Source organism: Saccoglossus kowalevskii, chromosome 7, assembly GCF_978046115.1.
Source record: "Saccoglossus kowalevskii chromosome 7, keSacKowa6.1, whole genome shotgun sequence".
Lineage (NCBI taxonomy): Eukaryota > Metazoa > Hemichordata > Enteropneusta > Harrimaniidae > Saccoglossus > Saccoglossus kowalevskii.
The window spans coordinates 12576100-12586771 of record NC_140647.1 but is presented as its reverse complement, the minus strand read 5'-3'; positions in this window follow the sequence as shown (position 1 = coordinate 12586771).

Genomic DNA, 10672 nt, shown 5'->3' with positions numbered 1-10672 from the left:
AATGAACAGATAAATAGTCTTAGACTATAAAACTTGCTGCGATGCGACGTCTTTTACAATTGACTGAGCCAAACTGTCCTTTATAGACAGGTGGTCTTTATATGGAGGTGGCCTAATTTATTCATGTAATCATGAATATTAATTAGGGTGGGAATTTTAAGGGAGATCATCAGCAAAACAAACCTACAATGAATTGGTCTTTTTAATAAGTCACTCATTTTCATCTGGATAATTACACAGCTTTACTTTTTTACTACAAATTATATCATGTAAATTCACTGAAACCAAGTGATTCTGCCCATGGATTCATTGGTGTATTTAATGCATAAGAACGATTGTCAACGATCGGCCGCATTGGTGTTTCAGCTCGGACTTTCACATTCTCGCCATGCAGTCTTATTCCCCAGCCCATCACAGGCGGTAATCAGTCCCATCGTTAGTATTGTCGATTGTACACTGTGACAAAATGCACAGGCAAAGTTGCCGTGTTTGAAAAAACAAACAAACAAGCATTAAAAATGAAGAAGCATTGGTAATAAACAAAATTTACCAAACTCGTAACGATTGCTCCAACTCTCGGCGTTGAATCAGAAAGTCAAACGAACCGGAAATGAAACACGATGATCGTACACGCAATTTTACAGTTATTTGTTGCAAGCATCGACGCATCAAAACTGCCCAAACGAAATGATTTTTTCTCGAATTATTGATATTACCGTTTATAAAAAAAGAGGATCAAAATAGAAATCATTTTTCGTTGAGAATAACCCCGAGATGACCCCTCAGTTTTGCCCATGTGCTAGCTTCATTAGCATAATTTATAACGATCAACAACAAACAACATGGCGGCCAAAATAGGTCGGATTTTGCAATTCCGCGATGAGAACGAAATAGCGAATGTTTTATTATTTTGTTCGGGTATTTCATGTCGACAGGGTAAATAAAACATCTCTCATTTAATTAAACTGGTTCATTTTTCTTGTTTTCGGGACGGGAGGAATGTGCTCTTCATGTGCGAGACAGTCCACAGAAGTGCCGCTTGCCGGCTGGGGATCGATAGTATACCGGGGTAGTACCGATCGGAAACAAGCTAGTTTTTCATTTCCAACTTTGAATGAAACTGTTTTAATTTGTTGTTAAAATCTTTCCAGTCTCCAGACGTTACATTCAGATGATATTCAACTGTTTTTTTTGTTTTTTTTTACTTTTTCGCAACTTCACAATCCAAGTTGCGATTGTCACCCCTGTCTACAGATTGTGTACTCGGTAATCTGAACGTAACATATGGCCACTTTCCTGTTAGCGATTCGCAAGTAGCTATTGTCTTTTTGCTGAGACCGTCTGATGGACATGTTGGTGGTCGTTATACAAAGGTTAAAGTGTGAATAGGTCTACAATAGGGTGGTCGCTGGTCGCGTTGGACAGGTGGTCGCTATAGCCAGTGTCTTTAACGTGTAAATTGTGAAGGGACTGTACTGAGGTGGTCGCTATGAGCAGGTGTCCGCTCTGCACAGGTGGTCGTTAACACAGGTTTGACTGTACTTCTAAGAGCGTAGATTAATTGCTTGTGCCGCTGGCGATCTAAAACAAACCACACAGAGCATTGTATATTGCAAGGCAATAAAGTCAGAAAAAAACAATTATAACCTTTGCTGAGTTGTGTTGTTGTAACGAAAAGAGCGGCAGTTGTCATAACTGATTCACTTCTGAAATTGTTTCGGAAAAAAACAGGTGCGTTTGATTTAAAATGTAGGTGTTTTAAATATTGGGGTAAATACGTGTGCTAGGAAATTATATGTCAGTGTCGTCATTATCGTTACATTGTAACAATTCCAGCTGACATTGCCACCAACTTATATGATAGACAGGGAGGGTACTTTTTGTTGTCCTTAATTATTTCAAAAATCTGGGTTTTAAAAAGTGACAAAAATGTTATATTTCTTCAACATGCTCTATGGAATTGTTCTAAATAGATCATTTTTGAGGCTCCCAAAACACGTCACTATAACACATAAAAGAATGCTATTTTGTGGTGTCATGGGACAATAGCTTCATGACTTTATATAACAAGTAACCTGTAGAATGCTGTGTGGGTAATATTTTCATATTGATTTTTGTTGCATTTGCAGCAAATAGTTACCAAACAATGAGAAATCTATAGGATTGGATATACCTCTCAGCTGGCTTCACATGCATAGTTCAAGCCTGCCTAACCAGTGCTTATACCAGGATTTAGTTACAGTACCTAGACGGTCTGTGGTTACAGCTTCATGTTCCGAGCAATCGCATGAAATTGGCATTACAATAGAAAATAAAAGACTGGCACTCCCATGCAATTAATAGCAAGTGAAATTCCTGGGATTAGAACATAGATTTTGAAGTCACTGGTGTAGGCAATGAATAACTTCAAGTTGGCATAACACGACCGAAACGTACTGGATATTTGAAGGAACATTATTCTCGACAAAATATAACATAAGACTGGCATATAATTAGTAACTACTCACACTGATTTTTTTTACAGCTTATCTTATTCAACAGAAACTTGAAATTGAATTTAGAAACCTACCTTAAAATAAATAAAATAAAATAAAACAACCTTGAATAAAGCCATGCTAGAGGGGACTTCGATTGATAAATAGGTATATACTAATATAACTTCACAGACACAGTATCAACAAAGTTACAATACATATCACTACAAGCCGGTAGGCTGGTTGGCGATCCGCTCCGCTCAAAAACAAGCAACATGTTTTTGGCTGTTTCCATGGTGTGACATAAACGTGAAGCTAACGTCGGTTTATAACTAATACGAAGTTCGCAAACATCATTCAGTCTTTAGAAGTTACTTAGTTTATTACTAGGACCACAGTCAATCCCCTAGTAGAGTGACTGTGCTAGAAGGTATTCTGCTGTTACATTTATTATTTCCAACCGTTTTGCGATAGCATTTTCTAGAATGAAGCGTTTCCAGTAAATGCTGGAAAGCGAAATAATGAAATAACGAAATGATAAATATTTACCTAAAGTACAGTGTGTTGACCTTCATAATAATATACTTCGTAATGCAAAACACTAGTCACGGTGAGTTATTTAAATATACGACTCCTAATCGAAAAATATGACCACAGTCCAGAATTTCAGACGGATATTAAGCAATGTAAGAGCATATCAGAAGCATTTACTCTAAAATATAAAAAAGAACTGCAGTCAAAAGTCAAGAATGCCAGCAAATAAAGAACTCTGTTCCACAATCCTTTGTGCGCGTTATTATGGACACGCGCAAAAAACTGTACCACGCTTGTCAAATCTGGGTCAAATATACAGTACGCTACTATCTTGCCACAGATTGTTTAGTAGTGGAGTGTTCGGTGACCATTGAATTAGCCCGTGATTCATATTTTATGTGTATTAATTTATTCATCAATTTTCGTGACTGACAGTACTGCCCAAATTTTAGTCAAAAAAACGCAACTGGTGAAACGGAAGAGCATCGCCAGGCGATGGACGCGGGCTCTTTAGCAACGACCGCATAGAGGTCAAAATACGCGTTCTATTTTTACGCCTTAAATTTGGCTCTTCCGTTTCGCCCCCTCCGGAATGTTCTACTTTCGCAGCCTAATCGCAGGTTTTTCGAAAAACGTCGAAAAAACACAAGAATTAGTAGAAATGTTCCTGTTTTGGGTGGATTATTGATAGAGAATAATGTCTTTATTACAAAAATGCTGAAAACCCGTGAGTTGTTGCCTTAGTTATTTTTTTATTGGCGAAAAACTGCGAACTCGGCAAATTTGATTGCACAACTTCCCTTTATCATATACACCCAGCGACACCGATGCCAGCTGACTGTGTACACAACTGGTAGGAGGTAATACATTTGGGGCGAAAGTATTCAAAAATCAGTTTTTGGATGTTGCAATGGCAGTGGTGGGCCAGGATTTTTTTTTCCAATTAGTGACGGCACGACCTACCTGTGAAGTATGAACAAAACCAGCCGAGCCGTTGCTGGTGAAAAGTTACCCCAACTTTGGGGTCAAATTTCTCGGTAATGAAAACAGATATCAAAAATTCAAATAGTAACTTTGTGCCCACACTCAAGCTGAGTAGAATGAGCTATGTCTGAAGTGTTTTATCCCAAATTTGTAGGAGGAGATACATTTGGCGCGAAGCTATCCAAAAATCAGTTTTTTGGCTGTTGCTATGGCAACGGTGGGCCAAAACATTTTTTCAGATTTTTCCTTATAACTAGGGTGAAGGTGTGACCTACCTGCCAAGTTTGAAAGAAATCGGCCAAGCCAAAAAAATCACAGAAGAAATCATAAGTGAAAACACTGGAAATGTACACACACAGACACACAAACGACAAAAGTGATTATAAGGGCAATCCTAGCGGAGCGGATCGCCAATTATTGGGGTTAATCATTAATTCTATTCTGTGGAGCGTTGATTTATGATACGAATGTTGAACTAAGCAAACTTGAATATTAATGCAAACATTGTAAAAAAATAAGTATATATATTTCATTCCGAGTTCGTTGGTTGTTATGATACGTTATTCATGTAAGTATCGTTGATGCATAGTATTTTACAATGAGTACCGAGGATATTTGATATTTAAATAATAACACATGCTTGTGAGGGTAATATCACGATTTGTTGCCTGCCCAAGGGATGGTGGTCATGACCATAATATTGATGATGCCAGAGCCGAAGGCGAGGGCATCATCAATATTATGGTCATGACCAACAGCCCGAGGGCAGACAACAAATCGTGATATTGCCCGAATAACCATGTGTTATTTATTTTATCACATCGAACAGACATCCACCATGACAATCACAGCTACGTTACATCACTCACACCCGCTCTCCCACAAAATAACAACACTTATATTTGAAGTATGCAATATTTTATTTTATCTATTATAACAAGTTTCACATTACTCAATAACATACATACATTGTTTGCTGAAAAAAACAACGAAATACACTCAGTAAATGTTATTTTCAGCCATGGATACTCTTTTTAGTTGAACCGTGTTTCAGCAGTGTGAATCACTCAAATTATCGAGAATAACATTTTTGAAATGAATTGAGAAATTCTCAAACGCAAGTTATTTGATCACTCTGCAGATAAAAATGTCAGAGTGCCGTGGAAATGACTGAAATTACCTTCTCACGAACGTACCACACCTATTCACAAGCCACACAGCTTTGTTTAGAGCGTTTTCGGTTAGCATCGGCGTGGAACGCGTAGAAATGCTTACAGCGTAGAACGCGCTGCAGCGACCCCGGCTGCGACGTTTCAATGGCGGCTTTGCCGTACATTTTTGCTCCATATAAAAAATACCCTATACATCAAAACAGAGTATCTTACTTAATATCCATTCTGGTACGTTCACTGTCTATTTCGGGTGGCTAAAGTTCCTTCAAAACCCTGAAAGCAACCCCGAAAAAAAACAGCGGCCAGAGCAGCACCAGTGCAGCGAACGACAATTTGTTATGCGCAGTATCGTTGCGCAGTGGTTTCAGTGACGTCATCCATGTGATATACCCATGTAATATCCACTTGGCGGGCAATATACCATGTAATATCCATTTTTATTCCATGTCATGTGACCGAGTCTCAACCAATCATAGCATGCGTAACAGCAGTGAGATGTGATAAAATATCATAGTGTCTCACTCCGGAAAAAAAAATTGTTCGACTTACGGATATCGAGTTGCGAACATCGAGTTACGTAAACATTGAGTTATAAAAATGTCCACGCCCGTATTTTAAAAAAACTTACCCACTTTTGCAACTTGAACCACGCCCATAACTCGAACTCTAATTATCTGTTAACAGAACTTCCAGTAACCGGCAACATAGATTGTTTGTTTTGTTTAACGTTCAATTTTTTTGCCAACCTAGATTTGTAATGTTGCTCAAATTCTACATTTGCGCCCAGCGACTACAGCCAAAAGTTGCAATGACCATGCCTACCACAAATCTGGGTTGTCAATAATCCAATATTCATATTAATCCGATGGGGTGCTGATTTTGATGTTACATGGGCGCTTAATATTACGTTTACCTCCAATTTAGCTTAAATCCAGTTTACGACAAAGTATCATAAAATAAAGCCGGTAAGCGGGTGGCGTGTCAAACGGGGGGGGGGAATATATTTGAAATATAGACTTGAAACCCGACTTCTAGTGCATTCTATCGTGGTTGACAATATTCCTAGCCGGGTGCCACCTCTCCCTTGTTCCTAGAAAAACAAGTACTAGTACTTAATTTGTGGGTTACGGTCTTTCTTCACGCCTCTCCTAATTACTACTTCGTTCACCTATATTACGTACGTAATGCGTAATAAGTGAAGAATGCGGTATTATGTGATATCTTTGACCGAGTACATTCTCAAAGTGATTCTCCTCACCGTAGCTATGTTGTTCTGTGTTGTGCTATGGTACACATTAGCTATGCTGTGCTATTCTGTATTACATTGTGTTGTGCTTTATGATGCAGCGCGCTGTGCTGTCCTCAATACTCCCCTAAATTATCATCCACCACGTGACTTCAAAGGTACTAGGACAAGTTTACTTTAGAGTGCATTTCAACGAGCAGGAAAGGTGAGCTACCAAAATAGTATCAAGCCTCCTAGCCCTACGACATAATAACTTGGATGAATATTTAATCTCTTTCAGACACATACTTTTGAGAGTATAATATTGCATGTAAAGATCTGGAGTTGTGACCAAGAAAAGCGATCAACTCGTTCATACGAAGTTACGCGATATCATTGTGTTTTGGATCATCCTGTCCTTATTCGTTTTATTTTGAATACGAAAACATATTATTGGGTAAGTTAGCTCGATTAAAGTTGTATTGTCGACAAAACTGCATTGCAATCATTTTCGATATTGATTGACTTAACTGAGCGTCATAACTGAAAGTTGTTATGGCGTTCGTGAGTCATACTGATCGAAATATAACATACATTGCGTCATGTATCAATTCAGCCATTATTTGTCTACACTACAATCAATCCCGCCATGCATTGCTGTTCGAATTCTGCTTCGGGCGCGTAAACACAACCGACCACAATCTCCTCCCTATAGGTAATGATTAACACAATAGTGCTTATGCCAGTGGCCAGTCATATCACTGCGCACGGTAATTTTCCAACAGTTGTTTACCTTAACACGTACTACATAACGTAAAATAAACTATTTATTAATATCTTATTAATGCCTGTAGAAATGTAAATACAAACAATCTTATCGGGGACTACGTTGTGTGAGGTAACGTCAGCGTAACGTTACTTTAGTGAAATGAGAAAAACCAACATTCTGTCAACGTATTTAATTGGGAAATAAACCTCAAAAACTGTTTTCACCTAAAATGAATTTATTTTGTTTTCTGGCGAATATCTCAATAACATTTCTAACTTTCGAGTATTTCGCGAATACAATGACTGTTGCATTCAATATATTGTTGTTTTTTCTATCCTGACTGTGTAGAAGACGCCGAACTGCAGCGTCAATGATTGTTGGAGTTCTTCATCTCGTGATCAGTCAGACCACCTAGAAATATGGCGTTGAGTTCGATCGTGAGCATTTTCTCCGCATTCGTATCCGCACAGAGATCGATGTAAATTTTATTATAACAGGAGATAAGCAATTTCAAAGATAAATGCAACAAGTTTTCAACCCAAAATAGTTATTTAGAACGCCGTTAGAGACGTTTTCATTCCAGCTACTGGGCCTATAACTTCAACATAAATTTAAACTACGTATGATTGATTCGAAACGTTCCATCGAGATCGGACGGCGGCCTATCTGCACCCGAACTCCGCACAGTTCGATACGCGTTACTTATCATCACTGTACAAAGCAGATTTGCATAGGACTCATTTGTATATTCGAATATGTTCGAACTACAAGACCTTGGCGGTTAACAAAGTTATGCGAAAGTCACTTGGTTACTTTAATCACTTTAATATGACGTTTCACGTCCTGAATCCGAATAAAATGTTTAGTAATTAGAACAAAATATACAAGACTTGCTTTAGAAAATTACTAGTTCGACTCTACCATTAAAAAATAGGGGTGTTTTCAGCAAAACACGAATAACCCTGTAGTGCACAAAACACTGATTTTCGGAACAAATCTTGCATTAGTTACAGCAGCAGAATACCACAGAAATATCAGACGATACATGAAAACACTATATATTGTATTTCGGCCTGAACCCTCTCTATTGTAATTCCAGGAATTACCCCCATATGTGCAACCATTTTCCACCTTGCTATCACCCAGCCCTGAAAACAAACTCTTAATACCATGCTGAAGCGTTTGGTAATAAACCAATGAAAATTGTCATGCGATTTATGATCAACTTTCTCAAAAATTAGTAGGCTTTACCTTAAAACTCAGATTAGTTGTCTGAGCGTAAAAGTTGGTCGTCATGGCACACCACGTGTTGGAATTCCAATGTATTTTACGTGTACGTCGCTATGACCTCCGTCCTTTAAATGAGTTATATTAGGGGGTTTATGAGGGTGTGTATACAAAACAACATTTGAAATATACCAAATCCACGCATGTCCTCAATAAGTACAATGACAAAACATTAAAAATGTTTAGAATTAATTGATGGACTGTTATCGATTTGTGACAACAAGAAAAGGAAGAAGAAAAAGAAAATGTCAATTCCTTGTGTTTGAAACACGGTGACCATTGACTCTAACAATATGTGTCGCCTCCTTTCTTACATTGAAATTAGTTTGGGTGACAAATAGCTGTATTGGTTTCTAGACGTATAATTATCAAATCATGTTTACGAAATTGTATAATATTCGTATACGTTATTTTGTGTTAAATTTCGTTATCACACATCGTGGTGAAAATGCTGTAATATTTAAAATAAACATTTCTTATAGATTTGACTTTTAAAAATAAATTAAATATTGTAATATTATTTAAATTATATATTAAATATTTTTGACAATATAAACTTTCACTTTTTAAGGTGTTTATTAGAAAAATAAGTGGCTGCGAAGTGTCATAGACACTAAACAATACATGTTACAGGTTGAGCATACTTACAATTGATCAGTGAATAAATCAATAATCGATAATCTACAATTCAGCCGTACATTTAAAAAACATTAATGTCCAATTACGGTATTATACTGTAATACCTGACGTCATTCTGACATCACACATCTAAGTCTTGCCCAATCATCATATGCTTCTTTACAAGTGTGTCAATGGTAATTCGTTCCATGCTCATGTTTCCTTGTATTGCAATGTTAAATGTATACTGTCTATATTAGTATATTTTGTAAATGACGTCATTATGACATCACAGCACGTATTTTGTGTAACTTCAACTTTTAAAATAATCAGCATGCCTTGCTCTAGTAGTTGCCAATTCTTATAACACGCAATACTGTAACAGTATAACTATACACGATCATAGTGAATTTACACATAATGAATTTACACAAGTCGTGTAACAATTAGTAAATAACAGCACAAAACTAGCCCTGGCCGACCTGGTGACCGACATTGTAGAAAAAATGAACAATGGCTTCACATCATTTGGTATTTTCATTGACTTTATTATTATTATTAATTTGTATTATTCGACAGTCATTTAATTACTACGACTCTGAAAATACCCGATAATGTTAAAAATGACATCCGCATTGAGTGTATTTCGTTCAGTTTGTAACAAGGCTATAAATGAAATCACAAACCCCCCACGAAGTATACAGTCAAAATAAGGGTTTCGATCAAAAGAATACCTGGCAACATGAACATGCGTTGGAATTGTTTTCACATAATATTTCCCTACATTTAGGTTACTAGAAAGATGACGTGCTCTGTGTATAGACGTCTTATTCTAGTATGTTGCTTCGTAGCTGTCTTTGTTGTGTACTGTATCATAATGGTTCGTGTGCATAGAAACCAACTACGTGGCAGCACTTTCCATGTAAACGATGGTTTAATTAGGTAAGTCAAAGTTGATCATGTTCTAGGCTACTATGATGATCACATAATCACTCAGTCCATGGTTTTTGTTCGTGGTCGGAAAATGATAATAGATGTATTGAACGCAATGTGAAAATGAAATTTGGAATTTTGCTTCCAATTCCTTAATTTTTAGCAGGTCTGTTATAAAAAGTCCGTCTAGACCACAAATGCGTCAATAAATACAATGTAAGCGTGGAAAAAAAGAAAACAGTGGATTTTATGTTAATTAGTCAGACGTGTAGGAAATAACATCATTGGTCCATACTTTAAAGCGGAGGGGTCGTCACCTGCGCACGCGCGAGATCAATGGGTGGTCAAAAAGAAAAGACGGTATCTGGATGTTTGAACAATAACTACAATCTACGTTGCCGTAAGGGTTGGATCATTTGATTTTTGAGGGGGAGAGGTCAGAAACGAAAAAAAAAATTTGCAAAGTGAAGGGTTCTTCAAAAAAAATTGCTGCTTCACCAGTGTATTTGTCACTATATGACTTCGGGAAAAAATGTTTCCATCAGCTGTTGTCGTGTCATCTCTGAACATGGTAGATTCACTTGAATTACTGCGTCATAAAAATATGGCAATTCTTCCTGCCAAGATAAGGGGGCACATAGTACATGAAGAAACTAGGTCATATATTAATGGATGT